At 30.9% G+C, this 25,019-nt stretch overlaps 1 long non-coding RNA gene and 1 pseudogene across 1 annotated transcript; both read right to left on the bottom strand.

The window, feature by feature from the left end:
* Positions 1-964: 964 nt before the first annotated feature.
* On the bottom strand, positions 965-5,551 carry LOC114736663 (uncharacterized). The gene is made up of 3 exons (XR_003739365.1): positions 5,517-5,551; positions 5,314-5,413; positions 965-1,038 (listed from the first exon to the last, which is right to left on the bottom strand). It is a non-coding gene; the product is annotated as an uncharacterized LOC114736663 (long non-coding RNA).
* Positions 5,552-8,323: 2,772 nt separating this feature from the next.
* Positions 8,324-19,669, bottom strand: LOC114736662 (MADS-box protein JOINTLESS-like; annotated as a pseudogene).
* Positions 19,670-25,019: the final 5,350 nt, after the last annotated feature.

Here is a 25,019-nt window from a genome sequence, read left to right as displayed (position 1 = left end):
TAATTTCATTTCCCAGTTCGATACAATTCCCAGATCAGTACTGACAAAAACAAAGACCATAAGAATCTGAAACCTGTTCATTACCTGATCTAATCTCTGGTTTTCTTCCATGGATTTGGTGAACTGGGTTGGCATTAAGTTTAAAAACATGGAAAGTGAGACATTATATTATCACTATGAAGACACATTAATGAGAAATTAATTGACAAGAGAATTAGTGACAAGAATCTGACAACCTTCTTTAGCCTCTCGTTTTCTTCCTTGAGTCCGTCTTCCTTTATTGACATCAAAATTAAAACGCATTATTAAAACAAATATGAGACATGAATGAAGACTCACAACGTGCTACAAAGATTAACAAATATTTTATTAATGTAAGATGTTACTATAACTAAAATATGGGATGGAGGAAGTGCCTTAGACATTACTACATTGCATATTATATTACCACAAGACATTAAATGCTGTAAATATAAACTCAAAGTTATGGTTAAACTTAATCAGATGTGCTAAGTTCATTTTTTGTGTGTGTTTAAGTTGTTGACATTGGTAAGTATAGACTTTTTGATAAAGTTATGTGTTTAAAATTTTTTAAAAAAATCTGCTTTAGTTCTGTACGAGTTTATGTATGTTGAATTTACGTGTCTTTAATTTGAGGCATGTCGTTTGTGGTTTTTTGTAATCTCTATTAACTATGGGCTTATTTGAAGGCTCACGGAAATTACTCGCTCCATTCCTTTTTGATGGTCACTTTTTAAGAAAATTCTTGTTTATATTTATCTGTCATTATAAAATTTGAAGATAAAAATAATTACTATTTTCTTCATTCTACCCTTGTCTTTACTAACTTCAGAATTCCAAAGGCAGCATTAATTACTAAAATAAAAGGTTAAGTTAGAAGGAATTAATTCTGATCAATACTTTCTCATTATAACACTGAGGAAAAGGCTGAATATAATGCATAGGATTCTTTTGATAAACAAACATAACGCTAACCTTTTTCTTTAGAACATTGATCTCCTGCTCAAATACTTCGACCTGAAACATATAGAATTAGTTTCTATCTGTTCTAAATATTGCAAGCTGCGTTTTACCCATACCATGGAATCGAAGAACAGATAGAAAGAACAAACGCATCATAACTGTTTACTATCGCTAAATAGTAAAGAAACAAATGAAAAAAAAGAAGAGGCAACGTTATAGTGAACAGAAAACAGTATCAATAAACTCTAATCTTTATAACATAGTGAATAACATTGCATATCATCTCTCCAAAAAATGCTTTTTTGAATCAAACCCATATGAAGCTCGGAAAAGCAAGAAGCCTCAGGCAAGCCACTTACAATTCTTAGTTGTCTAGCTATGTTTAGGTTAAATTTCATTCTTGAATTGACGAAAAATAGGGGGAAAAAAACTAAATTTTAAATTGGCTAGAGTAGTCAAACCAAAGCGTGTCATCTGTATAATCTTACAAGTGTTAAAGTAATAGTTAGCAGGAATATTGTATCCAATGAAGAGGCTAGTTGGGAATGGAATATAACAAGGGAGCCATTCTTATTTGAATCCCTATAGACTGAGTTTGACAATGGGCAAGCAACGCCAACCTCCATTGTCAAGTCCATATTCTTTCTCATTTTCCTCACCTAGTGAAAGAAGTACCACAAGATCAACAGTTCTTCAGCATGAAGATCCTCTAGTGAAATACCGCCAAAAAATTCAATGTCTACTAAAAGCAAATTTATGCATTTTGTAGTTTTTCTGTGTATGTTTCAAACGCCAACACCCAACTTCTTTAGAAGCAATAGAAAAATTTGAGGGCAAAGTGCTACGACGGAGGAGATTCAAGCCATCCATAAAACTCAACATGCGTGGGAGTTAGATGTTCATGAAGGCCAAAATGTTATAAGGTCCCGAGGGGTAGAGCTGTTAGAGCCCAACACATTTAAACCAGCAGGCTTAACAATTAGGTCCCAAAATGAGTAAATGGGCTAAACGTTGGGCCCATTTCGGTCAAATAATTAAAAGGCCATCCCTTAAATATGTTTTTAAATTATTAACTACTAGAGACCAAGAGAGCTTCAGTCCTTCCATCCTCACACCAACTGCCTTCTGATCTCATTGTCAAGCTTCAACTCTTCAATCTTCCTTCAACTCTCAAAGTCTCACTTAGCTTGGTTGTTCTATGCGGGGTAAATTGTTTGTGGTTTTATCCTTCCCCATTCCTCTGCTGACAATGCAGTGTCCTTGACTTCTTTCTCCTAGGTACTCCTTCCTTCCTCTTGTGCTCTACTCTATCCTACTCCTCTTGTTCTTTCATTTAACATGACTAATGTTCTGTTAACATAGAGAAGTTATTATGAACTGGATCAGAGCATGTTTGAATCAATTATTTGTGCTTAATGTTAATTTTGTTTGTTCAAACACGCATGTATTTGTTTAGTTGCTGCTTGGCCAATATTAATTATGAATTAGGAGGATTAGGTTTTCCTTGACAAAGGGAATCTTGATTATGAATATAGATTGGGAAAGTGGGATTAGATGTGTTCTAATTTGCCATTAGGATAAACATATACCTAATGCACCCCATAAAATCATTAAAGAGTAACTTTGGATTTTATTGCCTCTGGAGTAATTATGCTGGGAATGGCATGTTTAAAACATTAAGAGAGGAGTATATGTGAATCAAGAGACATTAATAGCCACTAAAACTTCATATTAACTAAAAGGGGTTACCATTATAGGGTATGTGGTTTTGGAACAAGAACATTACCATTATGGCTTATACATTTTTAATTTGAAAATGTTAAAAAAATAGCTTTTTTGGCCCGGCCCTTACTAATGGAAGCATTTAAGAGTATAAAGCTCGATTTGTTTTCAAGGGATACTAACAACAAGGTATGAATTTTGAGGAGACTTCTCCAACTGCTCAATTTGAAATTGTGAGGGTTGTTTCATTTTTGCTTTCTTAGTTGCAGTTACCTGTTATTAATTTGATTCAAATTCTGCTTTTTAAATGATGAGTTAGAAGACGAGGTTAATGTGACATCCTATAATTTAGAAGGAACTCACATGAAAATTTTGTAGGGACCAACTTGTAAAGAAATATATAGTTTTGAGGTTTTATCCTAATTATGTATAGTGAAGGAGAAGTTGTGGCAGAAATATATAACTTCAAAACTATGGTACAAAACAGTCCCCTCAACATTAGAATGTATAATAAGGGAAAGTAAGAGATTTACAAGAGATTAAACCATATCTTTCTACAAAAGATGTATTTTGATATATTTACCCCTTCATTAAAAAAAATATTTTAAAATATTAATCCTTTTATGGAGCAACTCCTACACATTATAAACCCTAATTTTCTTTTGCCGCTAGGCCAAAAAAAAAAAACAAGGCAATGATAGCTTTACTAAGATGCAAGGAAGGAGAAAGCAAAATGAAAATTGAGAAAGTTATCTACATCACTAACCTAAACTTCTCTCCTCTAATTCTACACACTTGTTGTTGTAAAACACATAGTAAGGAAATCTCTTATGAGTACAAGCCAAAGGAGAGCTCAATCCCAAAAGACTAGTATATTAGAAGAAAGAGCTCATTAAACTCATAAACCACACTACACTTGCAAGACTCCCCAATATGGGAATCACAACAAAATCCTTGATATTGTCAATTCTGCACAAGATAGCAATCCTACTCTTCTTATATGTCTGTCTTGTTTGCGTGCCTAGTTTATTTTACTCAAAGTTAGAGCCTTGAATAGTTAAATATTGCCTCTTTGGCAAAGAATTATACCCTTGTGGTAAAGAAACTTGAAGGCAGAGCCTGTATAGTAAGAAAGCCTTGTGGCTAAGAGATGTCTTTATGGCATAAAAAGCAGGATAGGTAAAGGGGAGAGTGCAGTGGTTCTCTAATAATGAATTCTAGGTGTTTGTGATATCATCTAATTAATATGTATGTCATCTTTTATATAGTGATTCATTTTATGTTATTATATATGTTCATTCCCTTCCTATTGGGATTTTCCCCAAAATATCATCCCATCTTGTCAACCCATACTTGGCGAAGTTAGTGGAACATACAATGACAGGCAAGTTGTCAATGAGTTTTGAGAAGAATAAAGAGGATCTAATTCAATTATGATTCAGTTACGTTTGGAATAATTAAGGGATGAAAAGCATCCCGTAATTGGGTTAGATTTATCAGGTTTCTCATATTGGAGTTATAATGGTCAACCTAAGTCATATTTGGCATATTCGGTAAATTATAGTTATAAATATATAAAATGATTTATGAACAGAGATTTGAGAGGACTATGAATGATTTTCCTATATCTGTACCATTTGGATATATAGGATATGAGGATTATGAGACTGCTCATTATCAATTATAAAAGGAATGCGGATAAGGTTAGTTAGTGTCTTAAATCGGTCATTGTGAGCATTCTTTAATTTGTATCTTACACAGTTGAAGGGTCAAATGAGCATCAAACAGGAAAAATCATTTCCTATAACTAAAGGACATGTAGAGCATTAAAACTAGAATTTATTTAGGTTACGTCGATCCCTGTAGCAAGAGGCAAAGTTGAAACACAATACAAGAGAAAATGTTTAAATTATGCATTTTATTATGAGGATATAGTTGCTTTTTGATCCGCGATTTAAAATTATGTTCACAAAAGGGGAAAGAATTATAGATCATTACTAACATTCTTTGTGGAACCATGGATTAAGGTAGCCTTATGGTAGCCCCCAAAAAAAAAAAAAAAGTAGCCTCATGGTAGCCAAAAAACAAAGAACAAAAAGGTGGCAGTATAAAGAGACTTTAATTGACCTTTCTAATGATAAAAGAATAGGGAGATCTTGACCTTATCTAATTTTTATTTCATTCACTTCCTATTTTTTATGCCGCAATGAATATTTGAAATATAATATATAGTTTTGTCATTATAAAAGGGACAAATCGAATATTATGAGCTAAACAAGATGAATAACTGTCAAATAAGCCTCTGCATATGAGACAGTTGGGAAAACGACCAGAAAAAAAAACATGTTGAATTTCAAAAAGACAAATAGGCCATGGTTACTATTCTTGTAATGGTTTGGACTACTCTTCTAATGACTTTAGCAAGTCAAAATCAATCAAAATCACTTAGCTGTCATTTTGAAATTCAACAGGTATTTTTTTTGTTATTTTTCCTCTTTCTCAAATAAGCCATTGTTTAATTGACAGTTGATAACTGTAATTTACGGGATAAAAAAATCATAAAATATTTCAATTTTTGTATTACTGTCATAAAAGGAAAAGACAAACCTTTGCTTTTGAAACACGATGCAAGCTTGTGCTAAGTAAATCTTCTAGCTTCCTCAGATCTTTTACAGACAGCCCTTGTAGATCTTCTCCATTGAGCTGTCTATTATTAGATGTAGAGCAACATATTTGAATCTATAATAAACACATTGTACATCCCCCATAATAAAATCTTTAACACCATTTAATAATGGTAATAGTAATACCTTATTTCAAGAGTCTTCTCTTCTATTTCCTTGTTTAGCTTAAAATATTCACCTTCAACCTGTCCAATTACCATATGCTTTCCACATTCAATGACAAAAGTTTTGGTATACTCCAAGCATTTTCATATTAGGTATGTATATGGTCCATCATACCCTTGAAAAAAAAAGAAGTAACTGTTGAATAATTATTGCAGTAATATAATATACTTCCTAAATATTAGTTAAGAGGTTTCTTTTGGTTCTAATTGAAGTAGACCTCTCACTTTTTATTCCAAATTTATAATTTTTTGTGAAATTATCTCTATTTTTATAGGCATTAATATCCTCTAGTAGAGACAATCCTAATTACACAAATAAAAGGAGTTTTCATCAATGAGTGTAGTTTCCAATGTCAGTGACTAGAGGGGATATTTCAGGATAACCAACACACATTTTTTAACAAATAACTAATTTAATTTTCTTAATATATGTAAATTACTTATCTAACTCGAATATTTAGGGTGAGGGAAGTATATTGTACTTCCCCTGATCCATATTATAAGACGTTTCTAACTAATTTCCAAGTCCTAAAAAAATAGTTAAAAGCATTAAATTTGTCATAAAATTTAAGAGATTTCTAATATTATCCTTATTAATCACACTAAATTCCAATATCATACTAATTTTTATTCTCTCTCACTATCCTTATTAAATATGGGCATATATGGGAAGAAATATTTAATGCTCATTGAAACTATCAAAATGTCTTATAACCAAAAATATTTTTGTAAGATTTTTTTATATACAGACACACAGACAGAGATGGGAAAAAGAAAGATGAATCAAAACAGCAACAGATGAAGGGGTAGAGAGCAGAAGAAAAATTATACCTGTAGCTCTTGAGATGGCTGGTATGACTTCACAAGGTTCACATCTGAGTATAGGTTTCTCCTTTCAATTACTTGCCTCGTGCTTAAAACAACAAAAATATTGAAAATTAAAATGGAAGTCGTACTTTAAAACTATTTCTAACCGAATTATATAGCATAAATTATCATTTGATGAATTAAAATTATTTATGGAATTTAAATTTTAATGGAAGTCATACTTTTGCTGTGGGGAGGGGCACAATGGAAGTCATAGTTAAAATAAGTGAATTTAAATACAGCATTAAATTTGCTTATGTATCCAATCAGTCATGTATATATATACCAATGAATTTATTCTTAGTGGCTTCCATGGCCAAACATTACAGATGGGTGTTTTATTTAGAGATATATATGTGACAATAATGTGTAATATAATAGCATTTGTTTAATTAACCGAATCTTAACTCTAGATAGACTCATTCAAAATTATAACATTTAAATATTGCCATTAATGGATATCAAAATATGAAGACAACAAGGAAAACGTCAAGAGCAATCTGTGATAAGCTGATAGCCTTACAAAACTTTTAGTATCTTCAAAGCAAAAGTGACCCGACTGTTCTAGTAGCATGTTCTCATAATCCTCTTTAAACTGTTTTAATCCACCTAATTAATCAATAAAAAATACAAAGTAAAAAAAATTATGAACTAAAAGTTAATTTGGGATGTTCTCTATTGCCCAAAAAAAGAAAACATCCCTGCCTCTTAAAAGTATGCCGTATTTGTACTTCTCCAGACCATTTAAATTAAACTAGAAGATTTAAATCTTCTTTTGATATTTTTTATTTTGAAAGCAACATAGTAAAAAAAATATATACAATTTTCCAACACCATTGAAAGTGATTTTGAATAAAAATAGAATTAAAATATTAAGATAAAAACCATCTCATATACAGCCTATATCTCCCTAGAGATGAAGAGAGGACATGCAGTACCGCTTGAACAGCGTATTGTGGGCCTTTTTTTTTTCCCCCCCTGTTTCCAAAAGAAATCAAAGACGAATACATTATTCTTGACTTGTGAATAGCGTAGTTTCTTGTAGATTTTAAATAATTGATATAACTATATTGATCGTTATGGAAAGGATCATATTTTTTTTACAGAAGAAAAATAGCATCTTGACATTAACAAAAGCCTCTGGAACTGAAGCAGCTTCATGAAATCTAATATTCCTCCATATATGTGTCGTTTTCGTTATTTTCAAACCACTATTTTGTACTGTTTTAAGTTTTAAACGTTGATTATTGTACATATTATTCACATCAACGTTGAACAAATTCCATAGTCTCTTCCAAGACTATCAAGATTTCAGTGTTCAAACTATTTTAGCAGCAACCTCAAGACATTGTGTAAAAAGTTAAAGGTATAAGCAAAACACAGTTATGATGAGATTACTCATTATTTTCAATTATACCCACATGATTAATTCTCAGATACACACATATATAAAAGCACACAAAAGGACTATATCACAACTTTTTGGTCAGCACGTCTAGTTCAAGTTTTCTTCTTACAGCAAGAGAAGTACTGTGTGGAAGCAACTTGAACCTAAATCATTTCAATTAGAGAGAGAGAGAGAGAGAGAGAAGATACCTTGTACTGGCACAACAGAAGGTAATTTTCGCCGAAACATGAACATGGTAATTGATGATCAAACAGATGAGATACATAAATGCTGACACTTAAAAAAGAATAGACAAATGAATCATGGGTCAAACTTGGTATGCTAATAATCTGGATTCTAGGTTGAGTATTGTGCTTTTTAGAGCCATTTCATGTGAAATCTCACTCTATCAAAACTGAAGGAGATTATATAGACAAATTTAGAAGAGAGCACAAATGAGACGAATAAAAGCATAGGCTATCACAGCTTCTTTATCAGCAAATAAAGATCAGGATTTATTTTCCTCTAAACAAAAACGAAAATCCCAGACGTGATTAAAATTCAGATTATTCTGATTCCTAGTGATAGAACACACATATACATTATATACAGAGAGAAAAGATACCTTGTACTAGCATAATCAAAGAGTTTGCCCGAAGCTGAAAATACTAAGAGAGCAATCTCAGCATCACAGAGAGTTGACAGCTCCATAGCCTTCTTGAATAGACCTTTCCTTCTCTTTGAGAAAGCCACCTGCCTCGCAGCTACGTTCTCGATCTTCTTTATTGCTATCTTCCTTCTCGTCATTTCAACCAATCTCTCCTTCAAACTAAAACCAAGTTAAATCAAAGAGAAAGAATTAGGGAAATCTAAAGATTTAATCCAGTCTCAGACAAAAATTAATTACGCAGAAGAATATTATCTGCGTGTTAAACGAAAAAGACAAGCATAAAATGAAGAGAACTTGGATTGGGCGTAGGTGGAACAACAAGATAAAAAGAGTTTGAGGCTTGGATAGGATAGATTAGGAAGGATAAGTGCAGATCTAAGTAAGAAATACAGAGAGAAGGGGAGGTTTCTTCTTGAGAAGGAGAGCGAAGTGTTGTTACCTGCAAGAATATTCTGAAATGTGATGACTGAAGAAAGGATGAAAGATAGAGTCTTGGTGAGCAGGAAATTATTAAGGAGGAGACAGGCTTCCCTAAATTAAAAAAAAAAAAAAAAAAAAAGAAGAAACTCTTGCGGTGGGTAAATTGATTGCATTAATTGCAGCTTTATACATGGGCACACGCATTCGCTATTTAGTACGAGTTTGGGATCACTAATTCACTAAAAAAAAAAAAAAAAAGCTACCACTCTACTCCTCATGAAGAAATTTTTTTGTCAAAAACATCGGTAATTTGTAGGGTATTTAACGATTATTTTCTAATTTTGTGAGCTCTTATTTAATTTTTATTGAAAAAAGAGAAAAGAGAGATAACAGGTAAGAATGATTTGTAGATAAAGAGAAATAGAAAATTTTAATGAGGGTGTGTTTAAAAAATTTTATCCATAAATACAGTTTTTGGTATGTGAGAATAAGTTATAAGTAACTTATAATAAAAACTCGAGTAGTATTATATTTTGAGACAAAATTCTCTTTACATATTTATTTTATATAATATAAAATTACTAAAAATAAATTGTGTTAAATTATATTTAGTATTCTAAAGTATTTTTTATGTATTTAGTATCAAAAACTAATTTTTTTTATATTCATTTAGCATTTTAAAGTATTTTTATAGTAGCTCCTAATGTTCTAAAATAAATTTTAGTACAATTTTGTATCTAAAGCATTTTTCTAATAGCAAGTAGTACTCTCTACACTTATGATACTGAATATTACTAAAAATATATATTAATTATGGTGATAGATATACCAAAAATTATTTTAAGATACTATATGTTATTGAAAAATTGTTTTAGAGTGTTGGAGGAGGGGTGAGGGAGGAGGTATTTGGTTATTTTTGAGCACATTGTTCATCCCTCCTGTGCTATAGGATGCATTTTGAAAAATAAAAGTTTAAATTATAAGCTGCCTAGTAAATGTAACGGCTCATTGGGACAGATAAACAATACACCCCTTTAGAAACATATAAGAAGTTTTCTCCTTGTACAGCAAGAAAAATTCAAAATTCTATCTATGTATAGAATTATGATGTCAAATAGATTCATAAAATCATCAAATCCATTAGACTATGATTTAAATTAAATACTTTTTTCTTATTCTTTCCCGAAAAAAGAAAATCACTTGTATTCGCAACCTCACGACTCAAGCTGGATAACTCTCAAATAACTCAAAGGAAAACAAAACCTTTAATTAGGCATTTTATTTCATTTATTGAGGGGTCTCTTCCCCTTTTCTTGTCTGTCTATTAAATTATAAGCTGCCTGGTAATTGTTGGAATATTTTTAAAATGAAAAGATGTGTTTTTGAAAAGTCATGTTCTTATATAAATTTATTAAATTAATAAATTTATATGAGGGGTTCTGTCTTCATATAAATTAATAAATTTATTTGAAGAGTTGTATTCTCACATAAATTAATATATTTATATGAAAAATTGTGTCTTCATGTAAATTAATATATTTATATGAAAGGCTATGTAGGTAGTTACAATACTAAAAGACCCTACATATTAAATACATTTTATTTATTTAAATTATGTTAGTTCATGAACCAACATATGGGACTTGTATTTAATAAAGTATTATTTCAAAAGGCATCTCTTCAAGACATCATTCATGGTCTCTATAAACCCGTCACCATCACTTCATTTGGATACAACACAATTCAAACACAAAGATCAAACTCACTGCCTTTGTCTTTGAGTGAACATAGAGATAGAGTCAAATTATCACCTTGTAAAGGCTATTGTTTTATTCGCTTGAATCTTGGAAGTGCAATCTATATTCAAGAGTCTTCATTGTATCCTGAAAGAAATTTGCCAATCAACCCCACTTGCATCCTATAAGATAAGAATAGGTAGAGACGAATTAAGCCTAAAGAAAAGTGCTGCCCATACCTTGAAACATCGTACACCACTTTCTTTTTCCTCTCTTCTTCTTGTACTCTTCACAAAACCATCCCTACCAGCAGTAATAATATTAGATGATTTTTTATTTTATTTTTATAATTTTAATAGCGACTTCATTTCTCTTTAATTTAATTGAAATGTTACAATATTTTCAAATCAATTAAAAATTTAACAACTTTTTTATTTTGGATAAGAAAGTGGATAAATGACGAGACGGGAACACTTGTCATTTGAGGGGGAAAAAACTAATTATAATTCTTTCTAATTGATAATTATGTCAGATCATATTAACAATTAATATTAAATAAAGTGAGTATTAAAGTATGTATAAAACTATTAAAGTTATTAACAATTTTTAGATAAGATATCGAAATATTATTTTCTAAAAATCCCTTTGACAATTCATATATTTTTGTCCAATGTTGATGACTGAATATATTAAATTTTATTATGTTTGATGTACAGATATTTTCTTATTGGAAGCAATTCTATTTGAGGTATTGGCAGACACTAAACGTTAGAAGACAGTGCTTTGAATATGATTATTTTTAATAGGAGAATACTGATGCCCAGAGGAAAAAAAATACCTTGATTCAAAAAGAAAATAACTTTAAAAAAATATCTAATATCTAGTTTTGAATGAATTCAATAATGTGTATTAGTTTTAAGAGATAGGATGAATGAAAAAATTTACCTATTATACTATCAAAAAGAAACACCAGGCACCGTAATAAAATGTCAGGGGTAAAAATACTCATTAATTTTTCAAAACGGGGCAAAAATGCTATTTTTGTTGACTACCCTTAACATCCATCACTTTTTCTTTTGTGAATCCCACTAAGCATACACGTGTTTCTTTCTCACTACTCACTTTGTCATCTACTCACACATTATCACACACCCTCACTTTTTCTTTCATTTCTCTATCTCTCCCCTCCCCTCTCTTCTTCGCCTTTTATTTTCTCCAAAGTTGGACACACACAGTCATCGGAATCTAAAAGCCATGAACACTAGCATTGCTAACTTCCAATCCATTCTCGACAAACCCCTTAGTTAGCTCACTAGTGAAGATTGTCAAAAGTTCTGTCTTTCTTTCTCTCTCGTACATTTTTTATTTCACTACAAAAAAACAGCTCATTACTGACAAAAAATTATTCCATCGCTAACTTCTAACAGATTACTAATAGAAATTTTGTCACTAAATTTAGCAATGGATTAGTGACAAAATTTCTGTCCGTCGATAATCCATCAATAAATATTTAGCGACATAATTTTTTTCATCAAAAATTTTCATTGCTAATTCTATCACTAAATTGTTTGTCATAGAAGTTTTCATCACTAATTCTGTCACAATTCCGTCGCTAATTTTAAATTTCTTTATTTTAGATTATAACCTTACAACAATTTATATAATAACATGATTAAGAATATAATGATTTAAATATATTTTTAATTGTAAAATAAATTGATATATTTGCAGAGTTGGTGTTAATGAAGGTATCATCATCATTCATGTCATCATTAGGTACATATTGAGAATAGGAAGACAATTTCTTAGAAAACTTGTTTATATTCATTAAAATCAATTCCTCTTGATTATTAATAATAATTAAAAATAAAAAGAATATTAATAATTTTCTTATACAAACTGATACAAGAAAGAAATAATTTTATCATATGTACAATATATTGAAAGATATAATATATAATAGAAATTCAAAACCAAAAAATGAGTTTATATGAACACAAACTAATATTGAAGTGAATTTTGAATTTCAATCATTAAACAATAAAATTTAATTGTGATATAATTAATACGGATAATATAGATTGGTTTTGGTCTTCTATGCAAAAACAAATGATATAAATAAAGAATTTTAAGAAAATAAATTACATAGGATATATACATATACAAGGAGGAGAATATTGTTTATTATAATCTATTCAAATCATTTAATTTTTTAATAGAATAATTTATTAGATTTTATTATAGTAGTTATTTTTTGAATAACTAGATTTTTTTGCTAACTATAAATGGTTTTCATCAAATATATAAAACATATATAGATAATATAATATAATGTAATATAATATATATATATATATAATTAAATTGGATATCTTATCAATGTTAATTAAAAAATAAATTTTAAGAAATATTTAAGAAAAAATTATTTATGATTTAAAATTCAAAATTAGTTTCATTGGAAATTAAAATTATATTAAAAATATTTTTTTAAAATAAAACATTATAATATAAATAGTAAAAAATATTTAAAAATTATTTTGTCATTAAAATAGCTATGATAAAAATTATCATATAGTTTATTTTTAGTTTTTAATAATATATATGTATATAATTTTGTTTGTGTAAAAGAATATTATATATATTTAATTTTGCATAATAAGTCAATAGGTTCGTTGCAGCTCAACTAGTAAAGGCGTATGCGGTGGTAGGCAGAGGTGAGGTGACAGTGACACATGTCAATCATCGCTGAGGTGGTAAGGACACATGTTTAGAGAAGTTCTTTGCTAGGATTTAGAGGTTTTAAAGCTTAGGAGCTTTAAGCTTGAAGTTTGAAGAAGATTTGGAGCTTCATTTCTCATTTTCCTTGGTTTTCTTCTCTCTTCTCATTTGTCTTTGTAATGGCTGGGAAATACCCTTGTATTTGTGGCTCTTTACTGAACATATGTAGCTTGAGTAGTCATTTTAAGATTATTTTGATCTATTGTATGGATTAAAACTTATTTTAACTCTTTCTTTAATATTAATGATAATGTTATTTTGTTTTTACCTTGAGTTTAGTGCTTTCTTGTAATTGGCCACCACTTGAAGTGATTTGTTTAATTGGTTGAAACTTGAGAAAGTTAAATTGATCTTTGATCTAGGGTAAAAACCTGCTATATTGAAAGTTTATTCTATTAAATGGATGGTTTGTTAATAGAATAGAGATATATCTATTAATCTAGCATTGGTCAAAAAAGATTTTGATTTTCAAAGTGTAATGTTGTCAACAAAAGCAAGAGATTGTAAAGGTTTATTAAGATTACAAAATTTGGTTTTGACTTGAGAAAGCTTAATTAACATTTGTAAACCTTAGACTGACTTAACTTATCATTAAAACACTAAATGAGAAGTTTTTAATCAAGTTTTATGAAATACAATAGTGAGAAATAATCCTAGATTCTTATTTGTCTCAAAGTTAAGTTTTTAGCTTCGATTTTAAGCTTTATTTTCAAAGTACCTTTCTGAGACAACTTCATTTACACATTAATTTCACTTAACCTAATCATAGACATAATTGTGATTTTTAACTTGTCTGGCCTTAACCTCTAAGGGAACGATATTTTTTATACTACTAGCGACTCGTGCACTTGGAGTTAAACTAAATGGCGAACAGTAGTGATGATGATATACTGTTGCTTTGATGGTGGGGAGATGACAATCATGGAGATACTTTTTATTTTTTGTCTAACTTAAAATATTATTTTGCCACATCTACCTCTATGTCACTATTTTGAGTCAAAGTATTCTTTCTAAAAAGTCAACATTCATAGTAATGACATTTTAGGCCCCTTTTTGAATCATCATGGGTATTTTTGGTCCTGCCATTCTATTATGGTACTTGGTGCTTTTCTTCAATATTATAATAAGTAAATTTATCCCTTTACCTGATGACATAATATATATGAAGCAAATTAAGAAGGAAAAATTACACACACGTTCCAAGGAGTAGAATTTATTCACCTAAGGTCACAAAAAATGTTAAGATTAATAGCAGGTCCTAAGAGACCTTAGAGTACTATATTGCCATTTTAACATGACATCCCTATTCCTCCTAATCTAAGGGTCCCAATTCAAAGTTCAAACACTCTCTCCCTCTCACCTCAGCGTTTGAACAACTTCCTGCCTCTCGCGTTGGCATCTAAAGTGAAGGAATCAGCCACTAGTAATATACAACTCTCTGATGAATAAACATTTATATGTTTCTATTTGAATAAAGACAACCTGCAATACACGGAAGGCCAAACTCATATTAGTGATATGAAGAATGAACTAATGGCCACATAAAAATCAGTCCCAACCAAGGTAAAAAAACATAATGCTGTATCCTTTTCCCCCCCTAATTTCACAGAATTAATGGACTGTATGCTTCTTAGGAAGTATCCCACTCGAAAATTGATCAGAATTATTTTAAAGAATTGAAATCTTCCTGCAAATGCTAAAAGACAGCAGAGTCCATATTCAATCCAAACCACCAAACATCAAATGCAGATAGTTCAAATTACATTAAACAAAAGCTATCTAATATATAAACATGTATCAGTAGCTAGATAATCTAGTTAATTACCCCAGCCTGAGAGATGCATCAGAACTATCAGTGCCTTGAGGAGGATTGTCAGATGAACTGCAAATGACGATGGAGTCAGAAGATGGCCTCGTTCACGTGCAAGTCTCTGTAAGTGTGTTTGTGTTATGAGATTTTCAATTCTCAACATTTGAGAAGAAAGGCAATACTTTATAATAAGAAAAGAATATAAATCTTTGATCACCTGCTTCAATGTTCGATTTTCTTCCATGAGTTGGATTCCCTGTACATGAAAGCCAAACAATGTAGCAAAGGTGACCGAGAGCGTAGAACATCGTTAGTGTCATAAAATATGCAGCAAATATAGCTTGGATATTTTCTTGAAATCCATCATACTATTTCAAGCCTTTAATATAACACCCAGTTGACTAATTTAGAGAAATTAAGAAAGTTACTAAATTATTTAATTATAGTATATGTTATATGATCTCTCTAAAATACTTATGGGTATCATTAGATTATATAACAATTTATAAGTGAGGGAAATTAGTTGGGAGAAAAACGATAAATATAAATAGTTTAAAATAATTTAGTAATTTTCTTAATCTCTTCAAATTAGTCAATTGAGTCTTATATTAAGAACCAAATGTAGTATCTATGATAGTGAAATCACATACACAAGTTTGTTAGAATGTGGATATGAATCTTCTCATGGGCTAGTTTCAAATTGAAGTGTCATGTGAAGAAAAGAACGAGCATCAAATCTCTTGGAATATATGTATTCAGAAAGGGATTCACATAGAACTGATCATTCAAGTGAAACCTCAAGTGACGCTTTGTATTATATTCTTTTTAAGACATGAAACTTCTCTCATTTCTCTATAAGTAAAACCGTTCAGTCAATTGAGAGAGTTAGTCCTCCTGGGCCATCTTCTTTTTATCCCTTTAACATACATTAACTGTCAAGTGTGAGCCCCTCACATTTAGAAGATTCAGATCTTGTCTTGTGTCAGAAGATAGAGACTACTATATTTTTTTTTAAAAAAAAAGAATGATCTTCTCATCTCTTTATTATGTCGTCACACTTGTGGTTTTTCTTTATGGGGCTAATCACTAAATGGGAAAAAGTGAGGAATGAATTGAACCTAATTGCTATTACAGAGATAGAATAAAGATGTAAAGTCGAGTAGTTTCTAATCGATCGCTCTTCAATCATTTTGTTTTCTCCAATTATACCTACTCTGAAAGACTCATTTTTATGTTTGGAACTACGTTTTAAGTGATTTTATGTATTGACTAAACTTTTGTGCGATTGACATAAAAGTTTTCCCTGCTTCTGGACGTATAGATTATATACAATGAGATTTCCACACACCAATATTAATTGCTTGTATACGAGGAATTAAGTGAACATGACCAGTTGATGAAAGGCCAAATCTGTAGATGAATAATATCTTGCATATGCATAAATAGCATATCCTAACATTCTAAGTTTGGTTTTGTATCTACCTTTCTCTTTAGTGCGTTGATGGGTTTCATGAATCTTTCATCCTGAAACAATAATCATAGTAAACATGTCAAACTCAAAATCTTGAACGCAATAACTACACAAAATCACAACTCACATAGCTAATCGGACAAGGAAGAAAACAAGCCAATTTGTTGTCAGGATGAAAATTAACTAACAGTTTTAATCACTAATTAAATTAGATTTTTTCTATGCACGGTAAAGGCATATCACTTTAAAAATGTAAAAATAAAGAAGTTTGATAAGTACCAAAACAGTGTCTTATAGCTGAAAATGCACACATCAGGTAGATTCCACACCAGCAATGTAGAAGGTTTAAAGAAATATACTGAATCTTGTCATAGAGCATTAAATGATAGTAAAGAAAAGAAAAGATACAATAGATAAAGAAGTTGCTGGCCTCTGAAAATTTATAAGATAAAGAAGTCTGTGCTTTTTGGGCTGTTTTCTTATTTTGGACTAAACCTCGGGGCCCGTTTGATCCATGGAAAGCACGAAAATGGAATCGAATGTTAATAACCATAAATTCAGCAGGTATGATACTGAAAATGATGGAAGAATTTTATGTTTTATATTTGATTAAATAAAATAAATTAAAATCGAATGAACCAAAATCCCCCCCATTGTGGTTTCTCGGGTGAAGGGTATTAAAATAGTGTGATTCTAGCATTTGGGAATCAGGATTGGTCACATTTTTATGGAGAATCATCCTCCCAGCAGTGTGATAATTAGACTACCCATAGAATCAAGATTCATACAACAAAAACCAAACCAAACACATTAACAATGCAATTGAGATTATTAGGAATTGGGGTTCTAAGAATCCAATCAAAGAAGCCCTCACAGTTCAAAAAATTCTATGCAAAATACTAGAATAATACATTTTAATTTCTTTGCATGTAAAATACAAAATCTATAAAACAAAATCTTACTCTTTCTGTCCCAAAATGCAAGTCACTTTGAACTACTTTACGCAAACCAGTAAAGTTGGTTAAAGTTAATTAGACATCTTGTACCTTTCAAAAAGTACTTGAACATTCCAAAATAACCCTTATTAAACTGTACTCTCATATCAATCATATCTCTCTTAGTGTCTCTCGTAAATAGGGGGCAAATTTGGAAGGAAAACATTTAATGCTCACTACATTCTATGAAATATGACTTACGTTTTGAGTATCCCAAATCTTCCAAAACGTGATTTACATTATGAGACGGACAACGGTAGTATTTTGCATAGAACTTCACAAATTTTAGAAAGCCCAAACTTCAGAGGATCAAGGGTCAAGCATAAAAAGATCAAATAAAAACCTTTGTTTTTGAAACGCGGGACAAGCTCTTTGAAGTCTTTCCTCTAGTTTCTGCAATTCTTCAAGTTATTCCCCATTCAATTGCCTTTAGAATTTAGTGCAAGTCATGTGTCTCGTTAACATAATCTTCTCAACATTTATTCGTGGTAGGTATGAATTAAAGTTGCGTGCCTCAATCCACGAGTCCTTTCTGCTACTACCTTGTGCAGCTTATTCTCATCACCTCCAAGCTTGTACATATTTCAAAAAACAAAAAGGATTAACCTTCCATGATTTTCCATTCCTTCATATGTTATCATAAATTGATTTCAATATTATGTCAACCCTCAAAGTAATTCTCCCATCTTTTCAGTTCTCCTGTGGAGTTAATTCAAGACCTAGGGTTTTCTGCAGGGCAATGCAGCCTGATCACTTACTGTTAACGCATATTATGGAGTATGCATAAGATTGGCCCCTATTCAAAGGAATCTATGAAGTATGAACAAGACAAATAGTCAAACGGGATAGCTCAATTTCTTCAATGAGTTAAAATCTTCCCAAGAAGCGGATCCCTTTTCCCATCTGATTCATTTGGTAAGTACTTCCGTAGATATTCAGTTGTCAAATTCCATAATGAATTAAACAAGAAACCATTTGTGCGCCCACGCGTGTGTGAGTCACAATGTGAGAGTAACTAACCAGAAAAGAAGTCAAGTATGTTAACCAAAAAAGAAAAGAAAAGGAATCAAGTTAATTAAAAGGAGCTATGTGCATTGACACAAAACTTGAGATAAGTCATGCTGTGTGATTGATATTAATATATTGATTACCCGCAGATCAGCAGATGATTGGCCTAGTCTTTGAACAGCAGAATGTTGATCGTACCTTTCAATTACCCGCTGCATACTGAAACAACAGAAATAGTAACTCTTTTGAGTGACTTTCTATTTCCCTTTAAGATCAATCAGTGGAAAAGATCTGATCAGATCAATCAAGCACAGTTTTATGTCAAATTGTATGGAGTAACGAAATTCTTTCAGAATCCCAATGGGAAAACTCAGAACCTTCAACTGTGGATATCAATCATGATTCCGTTACTTCAAGTCTATCAAGTTACTTTCTCATTGGTTGACCTTTTAAGTTATTAATTACCAACAGAAACAGAAGTACTGAAACATACACATATAATAATCTTTAAGGTTACAAATGCAACAAGAATTATATAGATTCCAACTAGTGTTTATCAACTGCCAAGCTGGCTAGCTAGTTTAATAGACTACAGAGAATGAGATAATATGAGTTTAAATATAGATAGTTAATGATAATGAGCTGTGCACTTGTGCAGTTTCATATTTCATTCTTAAATCGACCACTGTGATATCATGTAAATCTCTCTCTCTCTCTCACACACCTATAGAAATGCCTGTTTATGTATGTATGTATGAGAAATTGAGACTGATAATATGATATATAAGAACCTTGAGCTAGCATAATCAAAGAGCTTGCCAGTAGAAGAGAAGACTAAGAGGGCAATCTCAGCATCACAAAGAGTCGAGAGTTCCTGTGCCTTCTTGAAGAGACCTTTCCTTCTCTTTGAGAAAGTCACTTGTCTTGCTGTTATACCGTCAATTTTCTTTATCTGTATCTTCCTTCTCGTCATTTCCCTTCTCCTTCTCAGAATCATCAATAACGCGAGGTTATTATATACGGTAAATTATACAGTGAAAAATCCAACACGCACGCACATGCAAAGTTGAATTGGGTGGAAAACTGTACTTGAACTGAACAATAGAGAGGCTATACAGACAGTAAATCCAGTGGGTTTCACATGAGAGAGAATCCCTCCAAGAACCGACATATCGAATATGAAAATCGGGGGAGAAGAGAGAAAAGGATAATGCTTTTGCTGTTAAATATATTAAACTAGAAAGATTAGTGATCTTGAAAGAAGAAATAATTAAAAACAATTCCAAAGGAAAGATATGTAGAACTATATGAGAATTTCAAACTGGGCGACCAAATTGGGTAAAGGGAAATTCATCCGTCTTTAAGGATGTGAAAAATGGAAAGCCAGAAAAAAAATAATGTTTTTGGCCAAGAACCTCGAACTACCAAGTTACTGGGGCAAATAAGAAAACAATTGATAAAGCATTTTCAGAAAGAAGAAGAGTTAAGCTGGAGCTCATGAAAACATGGAACCCTACCTGGAAGATTGTAAGAGATTTCTTGAATATTGTAGGCTTCTAGCTGTTGTCCTCCTTTTATCTTCTCAGCTTTGGTGGTTCCCACGTTAATGGCATTTCAAAGGAAATTGATACATGCGCCTTTTTCTTTTATGGGCAAGTTGATGTGTTCCCTATAGCCACCACTTCTATTTCATTTTCTTCTATTTCCCGTTTTACACAGTTGGCCGTCATAAATCTTTCTGGCTTAGTTTTATAAAGGGAAAGTAAAGGGTAAGCTTTTTAACTACGAGAACTTTGGTTTATGCCTTTTCCTCGTTTTTTTCCCAGTTAAGCATGAAAGGAATTATTTCAGATCATGTTGAGTAGACATATAATCTGATGAGTAATTTCAAGTGACTACCTTGACATGGGTTGTTCAAAGTGATCTTAATCCAAGATCTCAAATTATCAAAGAAATCATAAGAAATTTTGACAGACAATATCCCAAAACAAACAACTGGAGAAAAAGGGCAGTTAACAAAAAAATATGTAGTAAAGATTCCTCTTCTTCACAACCAAATAAACAGAGATCCGAGACATGAAGATGGTGTAGTATTAGAAGAATATCATCAGAAGGCAAATTTTCCAATTTATTCATGAGAAATTATTACAAAATTATCATGGTAATTATTTTTATCTTTATCTCTCATTCAAATGCATTTTTTTAAAAATGTATAAATACTAAAGAGAATGGTAGTTATTAGTCAAGGATCGCATAAAAAATTTAATACTTCCTCCAATTCTCAATATATACAAGAACTATTTCATTTAAGGCATCATATTTGGACTATTTAAATATGAATTTGAATGGTTAGATTTAATTTCTTCTTAATTTTGTTATTTGTTATTAGCTAACATCATCATTTTGCTTTCTATTTTAATTTCATTTTAGACTTAGAAGACTCTAATAATACGTCAGAATGTTTTAAAACTTGTTTTTAATAAAGTCCCATCATTAATAGGACTTAAGTAAGGCAAATTTACCTATATATTGCAAATAGTAAAAAAAAATTACCCAAATCTTATAAAATAAAAAGTATTTATTAAAATGTTATACTTGAAATCGTTCATACAAAAAAAACGATTCTAAATTTGTGAAGAAGTTGTTCTTAGATTTTAACTTAATATTAACTTTTTTTGTTAAGTTGAAAAGCTAAAATCATTCACTTGGTGAATGACTTTCCCATTCCTTCCTCTTTTTTTCCTGTCCTGTCTCTTACTTTTTATTTTTTTCCCCTTTCTCTCCCATCCCACTCTCCCACATTTAGATAAAATGAATAAATGAGGTATGAAAATAACAAAATATGAAGATTCATAAGATAAAGGATTAAAAAAAATATAAAAATGTAAAAATCAGAAAAACAATCAAAAAAATATTTATCAATTTTTTAAATCAATTTATTTAACTTATACATTAACATATAATTTAATATTACGTATGAGTATTTTAAGAAAATCAAATCATATTTGTTATAATTAATTAATTAGGTGATAGATGTTAGTTGTCACCCCACTATTATTGTCTTTTTCAGGGTAACAGAGTAAACATGGACTTGCTAATGTCACTTTCAGCACCTGTATAGGATCCTCGTATTGTGATATATTTATTTGAAACTTTTTCACACTATAATATTTTGACCTTTTTCTTTTCTTTTCCGTCTAATTTTTTGTAGCGTATGGCTTAATCTATAAGCCTGATGTGATCTTCATTTGAACGTTCATGAGTTGAAATAACTGTGTCTGGTCCCCATGTCAGATCTTTTTAAGGTGAGAGAGAGAGAGAGTCCTTTACTCATCACATTTATATTTATAGTTACTAGTTAAGAGTTAATATCATGAATTTTCTTCTACCAAAAAAATGTCCCCCTAATCTAATTCATTAAAAATAGTTAGAAATATTTTCCAAAAAAAATCAGAAATAGTATTTATTAAATAAATTTTAATTTATTATTTTCTTTAGTTCAAAATATAAGAACCATTTTATAGTATAATTTACACTATAAAATGAGGTTTATATTTAGGATCGGAGGAATCTAGTTACTTACCTTTTGGTAAATCTTATTTTGGTAGTACTCCGCTGATCCTTAATATAAGATTTATTTAATTAATTTGATTAGATTAAGGAAGTTAGGTAAGTTAGTTAATTATAAGGAATATGACATGTTTTTCTTAAAACATCATAATCATCTTCCTTAATATCCTCTCTCTCTCTTCTACTTGATTATGGTTGAGGAAAATTCACAAGGATAATTTAGAAAAAATTTATAAATATGAGAAATAGGTCTTATATTTAAGACTAAAATTAACTCAACAATTAGGTCATATATTAAGAACCGGAGGAGTATCATCTATTTGAGCATACTGAAATAGAAAATATAAGGAAAAATTACATGCAGGTCCCATAGAAGACAATTAATTTTGAAAAGGTTCCTAAAAATCCCCAAAGCTTCCTAAGTCCCCAGGGACCTTAGAGCAAAAAATTTAACTTGTGGAATTACCTACTTGCCTTCACCGAATAACAACATGCACAGCTACAATCACAACCTACACAGCAGCCAATCACAACCTACATTAAGCCATTCACAACATGCACAGCAGCCAATCACAACCCACACTCAATCGAATGACAACATACACAGCATACAGTCACAACCTACACAGCAACTAATCACAACCTTTTCCATCAGTGAGGGCAAGTAGGTAATTTCACAATTTTAATTTTTTGCTCTGAAGTCCCTTGGGACTTAGGAAGCATTTGGAAATTTTGAGGGATTTTTTCAGAATTAATTGTCTTCTATGAGACCTGTGTGTGATTTTCCCAAAATATAATAACATGATATTGTTATGTTGATTATGAATAACATGTGTGTTGGGAGGGAGGGAGTACGCAATTCATTTTGGGAAAATCATATTGGAGGTACTTATACTTTTTTCAATTTTCAATTTGGTACCTATGTTTTTGTTCTTAACTAAATCTTTATTTTTCCTCTATTAACATCATTAATCCTTATGTAGAGATTAAAAATATCAATAGAACAAAGTTATAAGAGCTAATATTGCTAAAAAATAAAAAATGTTTAATTAAAGGGAAAAACACATAGGTACCAAATTAAAAATTGAGAGAAAGTATGGGTACCTTCAATATGGTTTTCCCATTCATTTTTATGCAATAAAATTTTAATGTTCTAATGAGAAGGATTTTTTTTTTTTTGGGGTCCAACTGATGAGAAGGACTTTAGTAAGATAGTAAATCTTGATTAAAGAAAAAAGGTTTTCGGACGAGTTCTTCAAGGAAAAGAGAAATAATTACATCAAAAAAAAATTTTTCTTTTTTTTTTTCAAAAAGAGTGCTAGGGAGCGAGAATGACGTGATTATATATTTATGATAGATTATCTCCACCAAAAGCAGCAAAGCTACCAGTACGAGAGTACATCAATGTCAATGACGAGTACATCTGCGCTCTTCCAAATAATAATTCACCACCATTGCTAAATAAATATTTACAATATTATATTATCAATAAATTCTTGCATGCACATGCTGCACCATCTCACTTGTGATAAGCAATCAGAATATATCAACTCACGACATTATAAGTAAATAAGTTTCAATTAAAATACTACCTCCAATCTTAATTATAAAAACTAATTGATTAATTTAAAAATATTAAAAAAATAAATTAAGTTAGTTATTTATAATAAATAGATATTGTCTTTTCTAAAATATTCTTACTAATTAAGTGTATTGATTAGAACTATTATTATTAAAAGAACTATTTTAAAAAATATATATAAATACGAGAGATAAAATAGATTAGGATATTATATTTAGGATTAAAATAAAAATTTTATTAAAAAACGGAGGTAGTAATAATTACAGGGAAAGACTCGGCGATTTCAACTTCCGTCAAGAAATTTCAAAATTTCCATCGAAGAACCCTAACCTCTACACTGCAGCCAACGCTTTTCTTCGTCCGTGAAACTCCGCCGCTGTAGCCAACACTCTTCTTCGTCCATGGAGCTCTGCCGCTCAACGCACTCGCCGTCGATTACTTAGGGAATTGGTTGTCGGCCTCGCCTTTGCCGGCAACTACGTCAGCCCAAAGGTTCCCTTCTCTTCCTCTCCTCTATTCTTTTTCCAATCCAACCTCACGCCAATCCCTTCCTAAATTATCCGCAGGATATTGTCGTTGAAGGATTGAAGGCCACAAGATTAGGACCATTAGTGTCTGGTGAAGTTGAATGAGGAATCGACGATGGTGCTTTTTTTTTTTTGGACCAAAAGTGATGGTGCGTTCTAACTCATTAGCAATGGAAGGCCACAGTATTCTGTTCCATTATTTTCTTCGATTTCAATTTGTTTATATTTGTTTTAATTTACTAGTTTATTAAGTTATGTTGTTTCTACCTAAAACTTCTTGATTATTTTATAATTTTACAGATCTAGTATTCAATCAAATGTTGATGATGGATAACCAACCTCTAGTCTTTGATATTCAGTTTGGTCATTCCTCAAATTACGACCTTTCGGTGAAATTCAGCAAATGGCACATTCTTGAACATATGGGAAAAAAGCTTTATAAAAATGATTTGGAAAATGCCTCATCATGTTCTGTGTCAATGCTGCTGATCATTTTTTTTTAATTGTTTGTGCACTGCAAATGATATTGTTGCTTTAAATGCAGGAGGTATGATGCAGCAATTTTTGGATTAGATTGAAACTTTGGGGGCAAGATTATGGGACGAGATGGACAGAGAAAAATGACCGAAATGGTTCAAGGCTTC

The sequence above is a fragment of the Neltuma alba genome, unplaced genomic scaffold (assembly GCF_004799145.2).
Source record: "Neltuma alba isolate B1F8T4 unplaced genomic scaffold, ASM479914v2 tig00013354_pilon, whole genome shotgun sequence".
In the NCBI taxonomy this organism is placed as follows: domain Eukaryota; kingdom Viridiplantae; phylum Streptophyta; class Magnoliopsida; order Fabales; family Fabaceae; genus Neltuma; species Neltuma alba.
The sequence above is the reverse complement of the archived record's forward strand: the minus strand, read 5'-3'. Positions and strand labels throughout refer to the sequence as shown.